The sequence below is a fragment of the Peromyscus eremicus genome, chromosome 3 (assembly GCF_949786415.1).
Source record: "Peromyscus eremicus chromosome 3, PerEre_H2_v1, whole genome shotgun sequence".
Lineage (NCBI taxonomy): Eukaryota > Metazoa > Chordata > Mammalia > Rodentia > Cricetidae > Peromyscus > Peromyscus eremicus.
The window spans coordinates 58,267,390-58,288,290 of record NC_081418.1 but is presented as its reverse complement, the minus strand read 5'-3'; the positions used below and the strand labels follow the sequence as shown (position 1 = coordinate 58,288,290).

At 45.9% G+C, this 20,901-nt stretch overlaps 1 long non-coding RNA gene across 1 annotated transcript; it reads left to right on the top strand.

The window, feature by feature from the left end:
- The first annotated feature begins 1,637 nt into the window (after window positions 1-1,637).
- Window positions 1,638-19,197, top strand: LOC131905804 (uncharacterized). Its single transcript, XR_009378044.1, has 3 exons — window positions 1,638-1,760; window positions 3,199-3,297; window positions 19,020-19,197. It is a non-coding gene; the product is annotated as an uncharacterized LOC131905804 (long non-coding RNA).
- The last annotated feature ends 1,704 nt before the right edge of the window (window positions 19,198-20,901 follow it).

Here is a 20,901-nt window from a genome sequence, read left to right as displayed (position 1 = left end):
AAAGGCACAATTTAAATTTGGGTATGGCCTGGAGACATGCTCAGTGGTTAAGAGCACTTGCTGCTCTTGCAGAGAACCAGGTTCTATTCCCAGCACCTACCACCATCTGTAACTCCAGTTCTGGAGATCTGATGTCCTCTTCTGCTCTCCTGAGGCACTGCACACATGCGCTGCACATGCACACGTGCAGGCAAAACACCTGCGCACTTAGAATGCATGCATGTTTAAAAAATGCTAGCTAAGGGCTGGAGAGATGGCTCAGCGGTTAAGAGCACTGGCTGCCCTTCCAGAGTTCAATTCCCAGCAACCACGTGGTGGCTCACAACCATCTGTAATGAGATCTGGCGCCCTCTTCTGGCCTGCAGGCATACATGTAGGCAGACCACTGTATACATAATAAATAAATAAATCTTTAAAAAAAAATGCTAGCTAAGCACTCACGGCCTTGCTCCCCTCGTTTTCCTTTTCATTTCCTCCTCCTTCCCTCCTCTTTCTTTTCCTCTTTTTTCTCATTATTTTGAGAAAGAATCTAGGTTCCCCAGGCAACTCACTCCGGCCCCTGCAGAGTGAACTTGCGTCATCCCACTCAGTCTCCCAAGTAGAATGTCGCTGGATCACAAACCTATCCCTCCAGGCCCCCCTACCTTATGCCTCACTTGTTTTCTGTTTTTGTTTGATAGGGTTTCTCTGAGTAGCCCTGGATGTCCTAAGACTCACTCTGTAGCCCAGGCTGGCCTCGGGCACACAGAGATCCGCCTGGCTCTGCCTCCCGAGTGCTGGGATTAAAGGCGTGCGCCACCACTGCCCACTAAGCTTTGCTTTTCAATTTTACCAGGGTGAGTGCCGAATGATTCAGGAAATCGACGTTGGCATAAGAACCACCGGTGGCAGAACTGATTGGGCATGGCTGGATATCTTCAAGAACATGATGAAGAGACGCAGGAGGTGGCTGGAGGGACTCGTGTCCATGTGTGATTGGGAGGGTTGAAGAGGCCAGAGTCCCATTACAACCTCACTATTGGAGTGCACAGAATGCCACTTCAGAATTTACAGATGTGAGAAAAGCATTGGGGGAATCCAGGGTGAAGCCCCTAAATTTGTACCATTCAGTTTCTGCTGAACCCAAAATATAAATCAAGTTATTTTATTTTGTATTATATTATCTGAGACAGAGTCCGACTATGTAGCCCTGTCTGGCCTAGAACTCCCTTTTGTAGACCAGGCTGGCCTCAAACTCACCGACAGCCACCTGCCTCTGCTCCTGAGTGCTGGTGTGTGCCATCACGCCTGGTTTCGGGTTGTTTTTATTATAAGAGAATAAAGTTAACTATCATCTATCCCTCAGCTTGTGCCAGAAGATTTAGACCTGCACAGCAGGTCATAGAGCTGAGGAAGCAGCGGTGGTCAACTGGGCTTAGAGTTTGTGGATGTGAGGATATATTCTGGCCTCTAGAGAGGGGCCAATATTTTGCAACAGGAATAATTCATATTAATTTTCCACAGCCTGAGAAAATAGTCTCAAGAGCATTTGATTCCATTTGCTCTGATGGCAGCCTCACTAAGCAACCTTCTGTTGGCTAATTTGGTTTCCCAGGTAACCTGAAGGGCATTCTGGCTTATTATGTATCAGTCCTTGAGAGTATAATTAAAGAGGTTTTAGGAACACAGTCAAATCAGGTTCCTGTACAAGTTGAGAGGTCTGGGCTGCAAATCTGAGGTCCAAACTCCATTCCTGGATGGCTGCGTGGAAGGTCTGCCAGGTCAGGATTTCTGAGCGCTTTTCTAAGCTAATTATTAGCACTCTGGTGAGGGTGAAAGGCAGAGTGAATGCTAGAGCCAGCAGGCACTGTGGTGAGGGAGAAAGAGACCTGCCAGAAACTCTAAAGGTTAATCCTGAGACTCACTTGTGAGCCACATTAGTGAGAGTAGCCTTGGACCCTAAGATTCTCACATTAAGGAATCAATCCAGGAGATACAGTCTGATATAGGGAAAGGTGTATGTTCAGAATCATTAAAATGTTGTTTATAATATTGGAAAAGTAATCCACTTGATACTACTCTCTGTGTGTATATGGGGCATATGTGCCTGTGAGTACAGGTGTCCATGGAGACTGGAAACCAGAGGCATCGGATCCCCTAGAGATGGAGTTACCAGTGGTCATGAGCCACATGATGTGGGTTCCAGGAATCTAACTCAGGTCCTCTGCAAGAGCAAGATGCACTCTTAGCCTCTGAGCCATCTCTCGGGCCCTATATTTATTCTATTTCTAATTATGTGCGTGTCTATGTGGGTTTCTGCACATGAGTGCAGCACCCATGGAGGCCAGAAGAGGGCTCAGATCTCCTGGAGCTGGAGTGGCCGGTGGTTGTGAGGGGCCCCACGTCAGTGCTAGATACTGAGCTAAAGGGAGCTTGGGTCCTCTGGAAGAGCTGGACGCACTGCTACCACTGAGCCAACTCTCCAGCCCCTTCACTACTCTTTGCTCCTTGGTCTCCCTCTTCCTACTTGTCCTTGTAGGGCAAAGCTCGACCTGGGATCAACCCAACAACACACTCACCCTAGGAGAATACTCAGTCATGGATATCCATGTTGCTAGAGGAGAAAAAAAGTGTAATTCTGGCATATTAGTTTGCCAGGATTGCTACAGGAAGGGTCCCTGTTTTAGTTAGGATGTCTTTTGCTGTAAAGAGACACCATGACCATAGCTACTCTTATAAAGGAAAACATTTCACTGAGACTGGCTTACAGTTTCATAGATTTAGTCCATTTTCATCATGGCAGGAAGCATGGTGGCATGCAGGCAGGCATGGTGCTGGAGAAGGAGCTGAGAGTTCTACATCCAGATTGGCAGGCAGCAGGAAGCGAGAGAGAGCCACTAGGCCTGGCTTGAGCTTCTGAAACCTCCAAATCCACCCCCCAGGGTCCTAAAACAAGGCCACACCTACTCCAACAAAGCTATACTCCCTGTGAGTCTCTGGGGACCATTTTCATTTGGACCACACAGTCCTCAAACGGAGTGATCTGAACAATGGAAATTTGTTTTCCTTCAATTGGGAAAGCCAGAAGTCAGAACAAGGTGCTGGCCAAGCTGGTCACTTCTGAAGCCTCTCTCTTCTGCTCTCTGCCTCTGTGTCTTCACATACGTGATCAGTTTCAACCTTTTTAAAAATGTAATGCATATGGCTGTTTGCTCACAGGTGTGTCTGTGCACCACCTGTGTGCCTGGTGCCCACACAGGCCAGAAGAGGATGTCAGATGCCTGGAACTGGAGGTCCAGATCATTGTGAGCTGCCCATGTGAGTGCTGGGATCCGAACCCAGATCCTCTGCAAGAGCAGCAAGTGCTTTTAACCACTCACCCATCCCTCCAGCCCCTCAGTTACATTCTGAGGTCTTGGGATTAGAACTCGCACACAGCAGTCTTGATGCCACAGTTCAGTTGGTAACAGCTGCTCGACTGCTCTCTAATTTTAAGGCCAGGAGCGACGCTCACCTAGGTTCCAGCTGCCCAGGGGCGCCACACTGCATTTCCCTGCAAGGCATCCTTCCGAGCTCCTGGATGGCTTCTCTCTCCTGGTTTGCAACACTGTTCCTCACATTTCAATAAGAAGTAGGAACCCTGCTCTGCCACTAGCACGGTCTCCAGTCTGGAATTCTCCTTCCCCAAGGACAACGTGTCCTTGCTCCGCTCTGACCAAAAGCCGACCCAGTCTGCATTCTGTGTCGGTTGGTGGGTTTTGGTTTTGTTTATTTTCGTTTGTTTGTCAATTTGACAAACACTAGAGGCATCTGGGAAGAGGGAAACTCAATTGAGAAAAGGCTTCCTTGAGGCTGGCCTGTAGGCGAGTCTGTAGGGCATTTTCTTAGCTGATGTGGACCCGGCCACTGTGGGCTGTGCCAGCCCTGGGAAGGTGGTCTTGTGTTGTATAGGAAAGCAAGCTGAGTATGCTGGGAGGAGCAGACTGGTGAGCAGCACCCCTCCACAGTCTCTGCTTCAGTTCCTGCCTCCGTGCTCCTGCCCTGACTACCCTCAGTGTGCCCTGAGAGTTAGAAAATAAGCCCTTGCCTTCACAAATTGCTTTTGGTCATGGTATTTTATCACAATAGAAACATTAAGACATGTGTTCCTACCCTTTCCGGCTCCTAACACGTTCTTTTTTTCTTTTCTTTCTTTTTTTTCTGATTTTTTTTTTTTGTCGTTTTTTGAGACAGGGTTTCTCTATGGTCCTGGCTGTCCTGGAACTCACTGGGTAGCCCAGGCTGGCCTCGAACTCACAGAGATCCGCCTGCCTCTGCCTCCCTGAGTGCTGGGATCATACCGCCAGGCTCTCCTAACACATTCCTGCATTCTCAGTCCGTGTTGCTCTCTCTGTTCCCTTGGCAACCGCTGCACTCCAAAGGCTGAGTCCTAAGTCCCCACTCCCGTCTCCCACCCCGCAGCCTCCTCAGCACGTGCTGTTCTCTGTGTGGACAGAGCCTGTCTGCACTGCGTTTCCCCTCCCCATCATGGTGCTCGCTGACTTTCTCCGAGTCTTTGACTCTCCCGAGGCAGCACTTGTGGAGATCATCCGTGCTGCCGATCATGCTCTGCTTCTCTGAGTCCCACCCTCTATTCCTTGGCAGTGCCAACCCACAGACTCCTGCGTTCCCCTCCGACACATTTGTTTTCTTCGAGCTTTCATGACGTATACCTCCTGTCTGCTCTTTACCCCGCCTTGGAGCCTAGCCCTAGGCTCTTTGCTGTTCGTTCTATGTCCAGTCTGACTGAGAGGTGTATGTCCTCACAGCCCTTGTCATCTACTTACGATTGCTCTAAATCAGGTCACTGCTCAGCCACACGGCCTTTCATCCCGTTCCTCCACACTACTTCTTCCAGTCTCGGGACGCAGGTGTAATGTACTACTAGACTTTTCTCCCGTACAAAGAAAGCCCTACACAGAACAGCCCTCTCCGGACATAATATGTCACATTGGCTCCATCCATCTGCTACGAACTTACTCTTGGCCTTGAACTCCTGATTCTTTTGTTTGTTTGTTGTTGTTTTTTTTTTTTTTGAGACAGAGTTTCTCTGTGTAGTTTTGGTGCCTGTGCTGGAGCTCGCTCTGTAGACCAGGCTGGCCTCGAACTCACAGAGATCCCGAGTGCTGGGATTAAAGGCAAACTCCTGATTCTTACAGCCTTACCTCCTGAGAGCTGGGTTACAGGCCTGCGGCACCAGGCTCTGTCTTCGTTTCTTTTCCTGTTGCTGAGATAATACTCTGACAGGAACAGCTCGAGGGAGAAAGGGTTTGTTTAGGTCATAGTTGAAGGCACCTGGCAGGCAGTCCAGACACCTGGAGATGAGGTCCCTGGACACACTGCTCCCACAGTCGGAGCCACAAGTGATTGCTCTTGCTGTAGTCCTGAACTCGGGAGGTTGAGGTTTGAAAAAGAAATGCCTCTCATAGCCGTGTGTATTTGAACACCTGGTCCCTAGTTCCTGTACTGTTTTCTCCCCCACAGTACATTTTCGGGGAGAGGGGTGGCTGGACAGAGCTTAGGAGGTCCAGCCTCCTGAAGGAAGCGCATCACTGCATGGGGGCCGGGGAGCTTTGAGACTGTATGAGTCTCTCTCTATTTCCAATTCACTGGCGTCTCTGCTTTGTGCTTGTGATTGAGGCTACGCTCTCAGCTTCCTGTTCCCGCCACCACGCCTGTTGGCTGCAGGTAAACGCTTCTCCTCTGGAACAATAAGTGCAAATAAACTCTTTCTTCTATACCTCCACATGGTACTTTATTACAGCAACAGAAAAGTAAATAATACAGGGAGCTAAGGCAGGAGCATTACCATGAATTTAAGGTCAACTTGGCTATATAACAGGTTCTGGACTAGGCTGAGCTACAGAGTAAGACCCTATTTAAAAAAAGAACCAAAAAAAAATAACAATAACTCTTCCACAAATATTCAGTATTACCTTATTTTGTCAACTTTTGAACCATTAACATAACAGTTATTGCTGTAAAATAATTCATTAATCATTTTATATTTAATGATACTACATTTATTTAATGTTCATTTAGATCATGAGCCCATTTTCCATTTCTCTCTCCATTTTCTCATATTGCCTATCAGTCATTCCTTCTGGATAGCGTTTTCTTCCTGAAAATGTACCTTACCAAACATTTATATTGTGGGCCATCAGATGGGTGAGCCGGTAGAGCTGCCATGCCTGACAACTTGAATTGCCATTATTACCTCCTGAGAGCTGGGTTACAGGCCTGCATTTCTTTTCCTGTTGCTGAGATAAGACCTCATCTCCAGGTGTCTTGACCGCCTGCCAGGATGAACTGTGCCTTCAACTATGACCTAAACAAACCCTTTCTCCCTCGAGCTGTTCCTGTCAGAGTATTAGCTCAGCAACAGGAAAAGAAACGAAGGCATTGTTCTTTTACGGTGGCTTAGCTGATAAAGGTTCTCCAAAGAAAGAACCAACGTTCATTCTTTCTCTCTCCCTTCCTTCCCTCCTTCTCTCTCCCTCCCTCCCTCTTCATCTGCCATATAAGTCGCAGGTTTGTAACCCAGAAAAGCCAATAGTTTACTTTCAATCCAAGTCAGAGGAACAGCAAGTGCAGGATCCAGGAAAAGACAGTGTTATCAGTTTTTTGTTTGTTTGTTTTGTTGGTTGATTTTTTTCAAGACAGTCCTGGCTGTCCTGGAACTTGCTCTGTAGACCTGGCTGGCATTGAACCCAAAGAGATCTATCTGCCTCTTTCTCCTGAGTGCTGGGATTAAAGGTGTGCACCCCACCGCCTGGCCCAATGGGCCTGACCTTATGCAGATCTTGTGTAGTCATCTGAGTGGCTTGATTCAAGAGTGCAATGGCCTGAAACTTGTGTAGCCAAGGATGACCCCAACCAAGATCCTGCTCCTTCTGCCTCCCTGTCCCAAGTTTGTACCACCACACCCTGCTCGGACACCACCTGCTTGTAATGTTGCAGGGAGCCACAAGAAGCAACAACCTTTGTTGTGTGTGGGGTGCAGACACCAGCCAGTACCTTGGGGTGTTGCAGTAGCAGGTCTTTGCCTCCACTGTCTCACATTTCAAGGGAGCTGAGGAGGCCACAGGAGTTCTCGGTGACTCTGGGACAACGGAACGTCTTCACTTAAGGAACAGTCCTGTAAAGGGAGCGTGCTCAGCGGGAGGTGGTGTCACATACCTTTAATCCCAGCACTCAGGAGGCAGAGGCAGGGGGATCTCTGTGAGTCTGAGGCCAGCCTGGTCTACAGAGCTAAATCTAAGACAGTCAGGGATACACAGAGAAACCCTTTAAAAACAAACAAAACAAGAAAGAGGGGGTGGGGAAGCATGCTCTTTTAGGGCTCCTGGGCTGCTCTCCCCTGAAAGTTTCAGTGGTGTTTGTTTGTTTGTTGTTGTTGTTTGGGGTTTTGTTTTGTTTTTTGAGACAGGGTTTCTCTGTAGCCCTGACTGTCCTGGAACTCCTTGTAGACCAGGCCTGCCTCTGCCTCCTACGTGCTAGGATTAAAGGCACGTGCCACCGCCTGGCTCGCTCTTTGTAGTTGTGGCCAGGGCTGGCATGGGAACTTAAGGGTGCTTTTAGGCACACAGCCTTCTTTTACCTCTCTATGAGCCTTCCTTAAAACGTGGATCCCATTCTCAAAGTTGGCAGCTAGGCCTCCGGCCATCCCATCTGTATCTCAAGTGGGAAGGGGTAAAATTAGAGTTCTAAAACTAAGGTAAATGATGGAAAATAATTGAGGCTCTCTGAGTTAGCCTGTGTGCTGCTTAGCTGTGTGTGTTTCTTTGTTTATTTTGTCAACTTGACATAGCTAGTCATCTGGAAGGAATGCACCTTAATTGGGAAAATGCCTCCATCAAGGTGGCCTGTAGGGAGTCTATGGAGCATTTCTTGATTAGTGTTTGTGAGAGGAGGGTAGTACCATCCCTGGGCAGGAGGTTAAGAGCACAGCTGTGTGAGGTGTGGGGAGCGAGCCAGTACAGACATTCCTTCACGGCCTCGGCTCCAGTCCTTGCCTCCAGGTTCCTGTCCTGACTTCCCTCTATGACAGACTGTGATCAGACACGTAAGCCAGATAACGCTTTGCTGTGGGATGTATGGCAAATGTGTTGCTGATTAATCAATAAAACACTGATTGGCCATTGGCTAGGCAGGAAGTATAGGCGGGGCAAGGAGGAGAATAAAGCTGGGAAGTGGAAGGCTGAGTCAGAGAGACACTGCCAGCCGCCACGATGACAACCAGCATGTGAAGATGCTGGTAAGCCACGAGCCATGTGGCAAGGCATAGATTAATGGAAATGGATTAATTTAAGCTGTAAGAACAGTTAGCAAGAAGCCTGCCACGGCCATACAGTTTGTAAGCAATATAAGTCTCTGTGTTTGCTTGGTTGGGTCTGAGTGGCTGTGGGACTGGCGGGTGATAGAGATTTGTCCTGACTGTGGGCCAGGCAGGAAAACTCAAGCTACAACGCTTTCCTCCCCAAGTGACTTTTGGTCATGGTCTCTATCCCAGCAACAGAAAGCAGACTTGAACAGAGTGTATGTTGTCTAATGAAGTGGTGGGCTCAGGACCTATCCCGCCATCAGGTCTGCTGTGAGTTCTGCTTTTTACAATGTGTGGGATGGCAACGTACCACGGTGCATGTGTGGGGGTCAGAGGATGGCTTTGGAAGTCAGTTCCCACTTTCCACCATGTATATCTTAGGGATTAAACTTAGGTGGTCAGACTTGGTGGAAGCACCTTTACACATTGAGCATCCCCCGCTTTGTAACACATAAGGTGTGGCAAGTGTTTGGGGTCACTGTGTTGTAGAGCCCTAGGGTGCTAACACCTGCTATATACCACCTGTGTGCTGTAGATGACTGCCCTGGTGATGACATCACCTGTGTGCTGTAGATGACTGTAATGACATCACCTGTGTGCTGTAGATGACTGTAATGACATCACCTGTGTGCTGTAGATGGTTGCCCTGGTAATGACATTACCTGTGTGCTGTAGATGACTGTAATGACATCACCTGTGTGCTGTAGATGACTGTAATGACATCATCTGTGTGCTGTAGATGACTGTAATGACATCACCTGTGTGCTGTAGATGACTGTCCTGGTAATGACATCACCTGTGTGCTGTAGATGACTGTCCTGGTAATGACATCACCTGTGTGCTGTAGATGACTGCCCTGACTGTGATGACATCACCTGTGTGCTGTAGATGACTGCCCTGGTAATGACATCACCTGTGTGCTGTAGATGACTGTGGTGACATCACCTGTGTGCTGTAGATGACTGCCCTGGTAATGACATCACCTGTGTGCTGTAGATGACTGCCCTGACTGTGATGACATCACCTGTGTGCTGTAGATGACTGCCCTGGCTGTGATGACATCACCTGTGTGCTGTAGACGGCTGCCCTGGTGATGACATCACCTGTGTGCTGTAGATGACTGTGATGACATCACCTGTGTGCTGTAGATGACTGCCCTGGCTGTGATGACATCACCTGTGTGCTGTAGATGACTGCCCTGGCTGTGATGACATCACCTGTGTGCTGTAGATGACTGTGATGACATCACCTGTGTGCTGTAGATGGCTGTAATGACATCACCTGTGTGCTGTAGATGACTGCCCTGGTAATGACATCACCTGCGTGCTGTAGACGGCTGCCCTGGCTGTGACATCATCTCCCTGGTAAAGATCTGTTCCATGAATGTCTACTGTTCTTCACAGCTAATCATAGCTATTTCCTAGTTGATGGGAAGTTTACACTTCTTTTTTATGACTAGGAAGCTGCAAGATGGTTTGTATTTCACTGTGATATCTTTTAAATCAAGACTTCGAGAATATTGTCTACTAGTCCTCCAGATTGTCAGCTCTTGTCTTTGTTTTTGTTAGACAGGTTGGTATTTTATTGTAAGCCCTGGATCCCATTTCCCTTAAAAGCAAGCTTGGGGTTAACAAATAAAGTCAGGATAGTAATTATTAAACACAAGGAACTCTGACAAAGCCTGGGACAGATTTCCTCAAGTCCTTCAGGGACTGATTGTGACCAAGGGTGTAAAGATGAAGTGTGAAAAATGTCACAATAGGAGGAACATGCACATCTGTGATGCTGGTTTAAGAATTTCACAAGTCAGTCTACCAGATAAAAGGGGGCTACACTCCTCCTGGTGTAAAAGTAGAAAAAAGCCACAGAGGGTACCTGTAGCGTGAACTCTAATTTGTCTTAATAATAAAAACCTGTGGCATCCAACTTTAGGGGCCCAAGGTAATGAAAAAGCCACTTGCCTCAGGCTTTGCAGCCACTGGTCCAGGCCAGAGCTGCACGTGGCTGGAGTCAGTACCCCGCTAGCTAAGGTTTTCTTTTCTTTTCCTCGAGCCTATGAGTGAGTTGGGATTTTTCTGTTACAGCCTATCTGGAGCAAACTCCACACACAGGCGTTTGGGCTCCAAACGCTGCAGGAGATAGCTGCTTTCCCGTGTGTGTGTGTGTGTGTGTGTGTGTGTGTGTGTGTCCCGGTGTAGACGTAGCCGCTTTCCCGTGTGTGTGTGTGTGTGTGTGTGTGTGTGTGTGTGTGTGTGTGTGTGTGTGTCCCGGTGTAGACGTAGCCACTTTCCCGTGTGTGTGTGTGTGTGTGTGTGTGTGTGTGTGTGTCCCGGTGTAGACGGCTGGCTCTTTGGCTTCTTCTCTCCCAGTGGGTTGTGGGCTTTCCCTGGACTCCCTTCTCGGGCTGCTGCCAAACTAAGTAACTGCTTTGAAAACCCACTCGGGCTTCCACTCTTCTACGCAGAAGCAGTCAGCCTCACATCTGAATCATCATCGTCTACAGATTCGGTGAGACAATTGGGAATTCTTACAGGGAGGAATTAGTTAAAAGAGAGAGTTTTTTCCCCACATTAAAAAATAGGAAACACTATTACAATGGAGGGAGGTAGATCTCTGAATGATAAGACGCTGGATGGTTTGAAAATGGAGCAATTAAATGAGAGGATAATTAATTTAGATGGGATTTACAAAATGTCAATTATAAATATTATGTTTGATCATTTTTGTTTTATCATTTAAAAAGTTGGTTAATATGAGTGCCAAGATAAAAGTTTTAGAAAAACTTATTAAAACAGATCATAGAGCTATTCAGACCCAGACAGAGGAACTTAAAGGAGAACCAATCCCAGCATTGCATTATAAGGTTAGAGAGGAACAGCCTAAGGTTTTCAAACAACCAACCTTAATTTATCCAGTAACCTTACAGGAACTGCCAAGTGATAGCTATCCTCAAGGCTGTTTAAGAGCTGAATGGACTCCTATGCAAATGTTAGATTTGAGGAGATTCAAGGAAGTGATAGTCTCATATGGCAAGCATTCACCTTTTGTGAAGCAGATGTTAAACTCATGGTCAACTTGTAATGGAATTATTCCTCAAGACTGGAGAGACTTTGTTGCAGCAGTCTTGGAGCCTGGTCCTCAATTACAGTGGAGGACCTGGTGGAAAGATGGGGCTAACACCATTGAACAATGAAGTAAGTCTAGAGGTATGGAAATCTCCCAAGACCAACTTCTTGGAGAGGGAGATTATGCTAATGTAGAAAGGCAATCTCTACATGATGACCACACCCTGGTTTTATGCTGTGCAGCAGCCAATCTGTGGGATAGAATTGTAGCTGGAATGTTTCTCAGTCCTGCCTGGCCCCTTGGTCCAGACAAATCTCTCCCACCTGAGGGACCACAGATGCTTATAAAATAACCACTCAGAGGCTTATATTAATTACAGACTATATGGCTTCCACTTCTGGCTAGCTAGCTCTTTCATCTTAAATTAACCCATTCCTATTAATCTAATAGGATTAATTATTAACAACACATGGCTGTGTTGTTACTGGCCTGTGGCATCTTGTTGCTCCTTTGGAGGTAGCTGGTATCTCTCCCAACTCTGCCCCCTTCTCTCTCTCTCTCTCTCTCTCTCTCTCTCTCTCTCTTTCTTTCTTTCTTTCTTTTTTTTCCGAGACAGGGATTCTCTGTGTAGCTTTGGAGCCTGTCCTGGAATTCACTCTGTAGCCCAGGCTGGCCTCAAACTCACAGACATCTGCCTGGCTCTGCCTCCCGAGTGCTGGGATTAAAGGCATGTGCCACCATCGCCCAGCCTTCTCTCTTTATCTTTGCTTGGATTTCCCAAATGGCTGTAAGCTTTCTTGCCATAGACCAAAACAGCTTTATTTATTATCCAATGCGAGCCACACATATTCACAGCATACAGAAAGACATCCCACAGCACAGAATTGAAGAAGTAGGAAAGAAAACTGAGTCATTTATTAAAGTTATACAGGGCCCAAAAGAAACCTTCACTGATATCTTACAAAGATTGACTTCAGCAGTAAATAGAATGGTACCAAATTTAGAAGCTAGACAAATGATAATTGAATCTCTGGCTTTTGAAAATGCCAATGCACAATGCAAGAGGCTAATGAGGCTGTTAAAGACAAGATCAGCAGCATTAGAGGAATGGATCCAAGATACAGTCAATATTGAATCTCATAACTATGATGATGCTTGGATACGAAAGGTGATTTCCAGAGGTTTAAAGAAAAATCGGAATGTCAGGTGTTTCAATTTTGGTAAACAAGGTTACCTAAGAAGGGACTGTAAACAGGGCATTCCTAGAAACAATGTTTCTTCTAAAAATAATCCCAACAGAATGAACCCCCTTCTGTATTCTGTAGAAGGTATGGTAAAGGCAAGCATTGGACTAATGAACGTAGATCAACAAGGGACAATCAAGGTAACCCTTTGTCATTGTGAAACACCTAGAGGGGCCTCTCACAGGCCCCCATGTCAAATTCAGTTCAGACATTTCCTGTCATTGTGGAGGAAAACTCTTTCCCAGAGCAATTAAAGAACCTAATGCCACCAGGCGGCGGCACACGCCTTTAATCCCAGCACTCGGGAGGCAGAGCCAGGCAGGTCTCTGTGAGTTCGAGGCCAGCCTGGGCTACCAAGTGAGTTCCAGGAAAGGCACAAAGCTACATGGAGAAACCCTGTCACTAAAAACCAAAAAAAAAAAAAAAAAAAAAAAGAACCTAATGCCTATTTTAAGAAACCATACTGCTCTGGATGATAGAACAGTTTTAGAAGATAAAACAAAAATTTCAGGAGAAAGCATAAATCAAAATTGATAAAGATTAGATTTGAACAAGAGAGACCTCTTGATTAGAAGAGGTGATAGTTCCTCCGGGCGGTGGTGACGCACGCCTTTAATCCCAGCACTCAGGAGGCAGAGCCAGGCAGATCTCTGTGAGTTCGAGGCCAGCCTGGTCTAACAAAGTGAGTTCCAGGAAAGGCACAAAGCTACACAGAGAAACCCTGTCTCAAAAAACCAAAGGGGAAAAAAAAAGAGAGAGAGAGAGAGGTGATAGTTAATCAATCAGTGTGATCCTTCAATCTAAACTAACTTATAAGACTTACAAATGCTTTTCATTTGATCATATATAACTTGCCAAAAAGGAACCTCCCTTAGGGCTAGAGAGATGGCTCAGTGGTTAAGAGCACTGAGTGCTCTTCCAGAGGACCTGGGTTCAATTCCCAGCACCCACATGGCAGCTCACAACTGTCTGTAACTCCAGTTCCAGGGTACCTGATACCCTCACACAGACATACATACACTAATGCACATAAAATAAAAAAATAAATAAATTCAAAAAGGAACCTCCCCAAAGGTAAGGTTGGAATAGGGTCTTGTTTTTGTCTTTCATGAGAATGAAGGCATCCAGCTAAGGAATCTGAAGAACACTGGACAAATGAGACATGTGAAGAAAAAGGACAAATCATAAAAAAAAGAATGTCCCAAGAAAAAGAGTAAATTGGCCTATTAGTATATCACATCTCCAACAGGATAAAATTTCATAAATCTTCCCAAATGTTTGTTTCTGTTGTTCTCTACAGACATATAATATAAATAGTCTTTTTGTATCCCAGTCGAATTAAAAATTAAAGATGGCTTTGGAGATGAAGTGTGGCTCTCTCCTTCTCTAAACCCAAGCATGCTTGTTAAAGTAAAATCCAAAATCTCTGTCTTATGTCAGAAGAGCCACCTGATATGGGACAGAAGAAAAAACAAAATTCAGAATTATTTTATTGCCACAAATCTCATAATCCTTTGGTTTTATTTTGACTCTTTAAAGCTTTTCTTAAGGTATAAATATTATCTCAAAATTTGTAAGATTAATATATATATTAAACTTTTTGTCATGATATTAATGGTTATATAAAGTACTAACTAATTCTAGAAAAAGGCTTCATCTAGCTTCCTATACATGATTTCAGGTTTGAGTCTCTATCAGGCAACTAGGAATTAAGTTTTTGTACTCTGGATGTACATAACAAATACTGATCCTTTAACATCTTTGAATTCTGCTGCATATGACATTTAAAATGTTTAAGATTTCTGCAATGTGGGCCGGGCGGTGGTGGCGCACGCCTTTAATCCCAGCACTCGGGAGGCAGAGCCAGGCGGATCTCTGTGAGTTCTGAGGCCAGCCTGGGCTACCAAGTGAGTTCCAGGAAAGGCGCAAAGCTACACAGAGAAACCCTGTCTCGAAAAACCAAAAAAAAAAAAAAAAAGATTTCTGCAATGAACCATGACCACGCCTAACAATGATCTTTGAAGTCTCCAAAAGGATGGGGCCCCACAGTGATGATTCCACATGGACTTTGATAATGCCACTAAGCTGACAAACACCACCCAAAGATCAGCTTTGGATTACAAACCACTCAGGACAATTTGCAAGTGGCTAGCTGAGATGATCCAGCTTCACAGATTACTCCAGCCAGGACTTCAGACAAGCCCTGCATTTTCCCATCTCTGTGTAATGGGAAAATGGACAACAAATGATACAGCTACCTCTCCCAGGACTTGACAATTAACCCAAATTTTTCTTTTCAGGATCCCCTAAAGATGCCATTGCTCCCAGACAGCAGAAAGTAAATTTAAGAACATGATTCCCACATTCCCAAGAGGTGGGGTGGGTGGTTTTTGGTCGTTCAATGTGTTATGGATACCTGTCATCATTTGTGGGGTTGGTTACAAGTCGTTATTGGTAGTGGTCAGGGAAAAAGCTGAACAAAGGAGATTAGATTCAGAGTTCCTGTTTTAAAAAGAAAAATGGGGGATATAGAAATGATAGGATAGGGCTGGAGAGACGGTTCAGCGATTAAGAGCACTGACTCTTCTTCCAGAGGACCTGGGTTCAATTCCCAAAAACCACATGGTGGCTCACAGCCACTTGTAATGAGATCTGGTGCCCTCTTCTGGCCTGCAGGGACACATGCAGGCAGAACACTGTGTACATAATAGTTTTTTTTTTTTAAAGAAATGATAGGATAAAAGATTATTGAATCTACTTTTTAAAAGTAGCTACTTATTTTAAATATTTTGCATTGATATGTATCTTTGTTTATTGATACAAAGTTGAGATTATTTTTGTTAGAGCATACTATACGTATGTTTCTAATCTTGTTCAAGGTATTGTACTTATACAGCTCATTTAACAATGTAATACAAATTCCTAGTTCTTCAAAGTCATTATTACAAACTATTTAGGATAATAATGGAATGCAGATTAGTAATTAGTCACCTATGACAATTGAACTTATAGTCATATTAGGTATGTTATCAAGGTCAAACAGATACATTTTAGATAGATCATCTGCAAACACTTCAGAGATCTACAGAATATGGCATTTAAGATGTTTTAATAACATAGGTTTTTTTCTTTACGACAATGAGACATGTCTGCTCCTGGCAGCACCAATCTACTTCAGAGAAGATGATGGATATCAAAGAAACTCCATATGGAGTTTATTTCTTTGTGGCAAAATTTAGCCACTGGGCAAGAAAATTTCCTTGTCTTGACTGCTGACAGTATGCTGTCCAAAATGGACAAGCAGGACACAAAAGAAAGGACTGCCAAACTTTGCCAAGACAGGGTAGGACAACCCTTCAGAAAATCCTGCTTCACAGATGAGTCTGTCAGACATTCTAGGCTGGTAGGCTGAAGATGGATGCCCCAGTGTTGCAAAGGAACCTTGGGTGGCTGTCCAGACAGCCAGCTGTTTCTGTCATTTTTCACATTTTTTGGAAGTTGCTTGCTTGCACTTCCTGCTTACTCAGGAATATTATATCCTTCTCAGGTCTCTAATGGAGTTGAAGACTTTATAGTTATAGTTTTCCTTGTTACCAGATTCAGAAAAGAAATTCACTAAAGAGGTGTAAAATGTTTAAGGTTGAGAGACATTAAGAGATAATTTTGGTAATGCAAGTTAGACTAGAAAGTGAATTAGGTACAACCTTTTGGATTCACCAAGATAGGATAGATAATAGAGTATTTTCTCTGAATTTGTCAAATGTTTATGGACTAGACATTATGGGTGTAATTATTGCCTGTATATCTTGTATGTAGTTATTGTACTTATTGTATATAGTTTTTCTTATATTACTTATAACTTTTTTATTTAGACAAAAAAGGGGAAATGTGGTGATATTTTGTTTGTGCTCTAACAAATAAAGCTTGCCTGGAGATCAGAGTGTGGAGCTGGCCACTAGAGGCCAAGCAGTGGTGGCACACACCTTAATCTCAGCATTTGGGATCACATGCCTTTGATCCTAGTACTTGGGAGGCACATGCCTTTAATCCCAGCACTTGGGAGAAAGAAACAGGAAGTGATATGGCTGGAAAGAGAGAGGAAGTGGTAAGGCGGGGTAGAGACAGGAGATCTGCCTTTTCAGTCTGAGGATTCCTAGAGGTAAGAAGTTTCACAGTTGCTGGCTGCACTGTTTCTCTGGTCTTTCAGTTTTCACCCTGATTCTGACTCCAGGTTTTTATTATTAAGACCAATTAGAATTCACACCACAGGCACCTGGACATGAACCAGGAACCTCTTGAACTGCAGTCAAATGCTTTACCCCTGAGCTATATTCCCAACCGTATGATAGTTTCTTGTAAAACCGCTTCATGATCACTGACCTCTCCAGCTGTGCTGTGGCTGGGTTGTCTTCTGGGGACTATCCAAGCCGTTCTTCTGCCCACACCCCTACAAGGCTCAGATCTGCTCCCTTCCCTGGGTATTCCCACCGACTCACACCCAAGCACCCCTCTCCAAGAAGCTTCCTCTCTTTCCTCACTGTTCCACTATTGGATATGAAAGCTCTCTGGTCATGCTTTCTACTTCCTTTGCATCTTTTCCCACGCCCCACTTGTTTTGGTTTTCTTTACCAGCAGCAAAGGCCTAGGCCATAGAGGAGGCTGTTGCAGGGCCTGACCAATGCCAGAAGAGGCATCTGGCCCACTATGTTGCAGTCTCATAATAGGCCAAAGTGGTGTATGCAAGAGTAGGGCCAGATATTAGCAGAATTGGAGAGCCTAGGATGGGCATGGAGACTGCTTGCTTAGGGCCTTGAAGAGTGCCTACTTTAGTAAATGTTCTACTATTAAGCTGAGCTTGAGACACACCTCCAATCCCAGCACTTGGGAGGTAGAAGCAGGAGGATCGGGAGTTCAAGGTCATCCTTGGAGACTTGGTTGGTTATTGTCAATTTGACACAAACTAGAGTAACTGGGAAGAATCTCAACTGAGAAACCCTCCCTAAGACTGGCCTGTAGGCAAACGTGTGGGAAATGTTCTTGACTGATGATTGATACAGGAGGGCCCTGCCCACTGTGGGTGGTGGTGTTCCAAATCAAATGATCCTGGGATGTATCAGAAAGCAAACTGAGCAAGCCAGTAAGAAGCATTTCTTCATGGCCTCTCATCCCGTGCCTGCTTTCAGGCTCCTGCCTTGACTTCTCTCAGTGGACTATAACCCAGGATATATAAGCCAAATCAACCACTTGCTCCCGAAGTTGGTTTTGTTCAGTGTTCTATCACAGCAATAGAAACCTAACTACAACTCTTGGCTACCGAGGGAGTTGGAGGCCAGCCTGAATGGCATGATAAAGACTGTCATAAAAGAACAGAGTCGGGAGGGCAGTGAGAGGGCTCAGCAGGTAAAAGCACTTGCCCCATGCACAGTAAGAGCACTTGCTGCTCCTGCAGAGGATCCCGACACCCTCATCAGCAGGTCCACAACCACCTGTAACACCAGCTCCAGGGGGTCCAGCACACGGGAGTGCATACAGAACAAATTCTGGCTTGTTTTGTTTTGTTTTGTTTTGTTGAGACGGGTCTTCACTGTGTAGCTCTGGCTGGTCTGGAACTCACTATGTAGACCAGGCTGGCTTCACTAACAGAGATTTGCCTGTCTGTATCTCCTCAATGGTACTGTCATGCCTGACTTTTTTTTTTTTTTTTTTTTAAGAAAATTCCTAAAAGGTAGCCGGGCGGTGGTGGCGCACGCCTTTAATCCCAGCACTCGGGAGGCAGAGCCAGGCGGATCTCTGTGAGTTCGAGGCCAGCCTGGACTACCAAGTGAGTCCCAGGAAAGGTGCAAAGCTACACAGAGAAACCCTGTCTCAAAAAACCAAAAAAAAAAAAAAAAAAGAAAAAAAAGAAAATTCCTAAAAGGTAATACCAGAAGAAGGTGGAGTTCTTGCTGAAGATGGGTGCATGATTGGATGGGACTTGGGAGTCAGTGAAGGATAAAGAGCTTGATTAGATGCTGGTAATGAGCAGGTTTCTAGGGTGATTCCTGCTAAACTGACATGGCAGAGTTCTTTGCCAAGGCTGATTTTACAGTGGCATGCACAGATGGGCCTGTCTGTAGTTAGGGTCCCTGGGAAAGCTGGGACTGATGTTCTGCTCTGAGAGGTAAGGATCTCTGGTCAGCTGTTGCCTCCAACAATTATCTGCATACTGCCTCTTAAAACACCTGACTCACTGACTCCTCTGATAGTGCAGTGGAACTATACATCTCTCTCTAGATCAGCTGGCATAGTGTAATGCTTTGTCATGAGAGTGCAGTGGCCCCAGAGAAGGAAGAATCCATGTTCCTGATGGCAGTGTGCTTTCTTGGCAGGTTCCTGCAGCAGTGGTGCTGGTGGCCAGGGTCTGGACCAGATTGCAAGGATCGAGGAATGCTTACGCAAAGCAAAGCGGGAGAACAGACCAGAAACACATTGCTAAGACTGCCAGTGAGCCTCATCAGCGAGGGTGCCCAAGGTCCCCAACTATTAAACACACTTCTAAGCCGGTGAGACCTTTGTATGCCCACGGTGCCTGATTATTGTTTGGGGCTTCCTTTTATGGGGTTCAAGAGAAGGCGGAGCTGGCTGTGGTGGCTCAGGCCTTTAATCTCACACTATGGCGGCAGAGGCAGGTGGATCTCTGTGACTTGGAGGCCAGCCTGGTCTGTATAGGGGGTTCCAGGTCAGCCAGGGCTGCATACTGAGACCTTGTCTCACAAAGAAGGAGGAGTTTGTTGTTAGGGCTTTCGTTTGGTGGTTCTCTGTTTTGACTGACAGGCTTGGATGACTTAAGCCCGTGCTTACTATGTCTGCTCCATCCTATAATACATCTAATTTTAACCATATACATACCCACTATAAATAGGCATAAGATGATAAATCGAGGATTTTCCCTAGAAGTCTGCCTTATTGCGCATGCACCTAAACCCTGGAGTTCCTAATAGAAGTGAGGCATTATGGAGGAGTGGTTAGGGGTTTTTTGTTGTTTGGTTGGTTGGTTTTTGTCAGTTTGGCACAAACTAGAGTCACCTGGGAAGAGGGAACCTCAATTGAGAAAATGCCTCCACCAAATGGAACTTGGCAAACCTGTGGGGCATTTTCTTGCTTGATGGCCCCACAGCGGGGAGGGCCATCCTGGCACAGGTGCTTTTGTGCAAACTGAGAATCGGGTGTGGTGGCACACACCTTTAATCCTAGCAGAGGCAGGCAGACCTTTGTGAGTTCTCCACCAGCCTGATCTACGTAGTTCCAGGCCAGCCAAAGTGATAGTTAGTCCACGTCTAGGGAAAGAAGGAAAGAAAGGGGGGGGGGGGGAGAGAGAGAGAGAGAGAGAGAGAGAGAGAGAGAGAGAGAGAGGAACTGAGCAAGCTAAGAAAAGTAAGCCGGTAAGCAGCATTCCTCCATACCTCTGCTTCAGTCCCTGCTCTGATTTCCCTTCGTGATGGACTTGAAGTTGTAAGGTGAAATAAGCCCTTTCCTCCCTAAGTTGCCTTTGGTCATGGTCTTTATGTAAGCAGTAGAAAGCAAACTAAGATTGCAAAGTAGAGTAATGTAAATAAAGTAAATAGAGCAGGGGATTATGCTTCTTCATAGCTGGGCCTGTCTAAAGCAGGCATACTGCAGTTCTATGTGGATGGAGGTTGTGGGTTGCAAACAGATTCTGAGAGGGGTGTGTGCAGAGTCCCAGGTTGCTAAACTGTTCCCATGTTTGCCTGCCTCAGCAGGTAGCAACTGCTGCTCCTGCCTCCTGGAGTGCTTGGGACCAGCAGCACCCAGCATCACGCACCAGCTTGGGGCACCTCCCACACGGGTGGCTTCCTCTGACTGTCCTCACGCTGCTTTCAGGTGCGATTGCTGTTTTTATGGTATACAGCTGAGCAAGACTGTTACTGACAATTCACCCCAGCACCCTCTTGAACTTTGAGAGCTAGCCAGCAGGAAGGAAGCTGCCGATTCAGTTCTCCAGCTTGATTTTTCTGTGTCCTGCAACCAAAGGGTTTGGCATAGGCACTGGTAAAGTGCCAAGCTCTGACAGAAAATCCCCACACCCATGATTCCATAAGCAGTGCACTGAGTTATCATAAAACGCGGTGAGGAGTGAGGGGCCTCAGCAGGTAAAAGCCTTGAGTGCCTGGACCTGAGTTCCACCCTCAGAACCCACAGTAGTTGAGACCTGAATCCCCAGTGTTTCCTCTTTCTTTCAGACACCTGCTG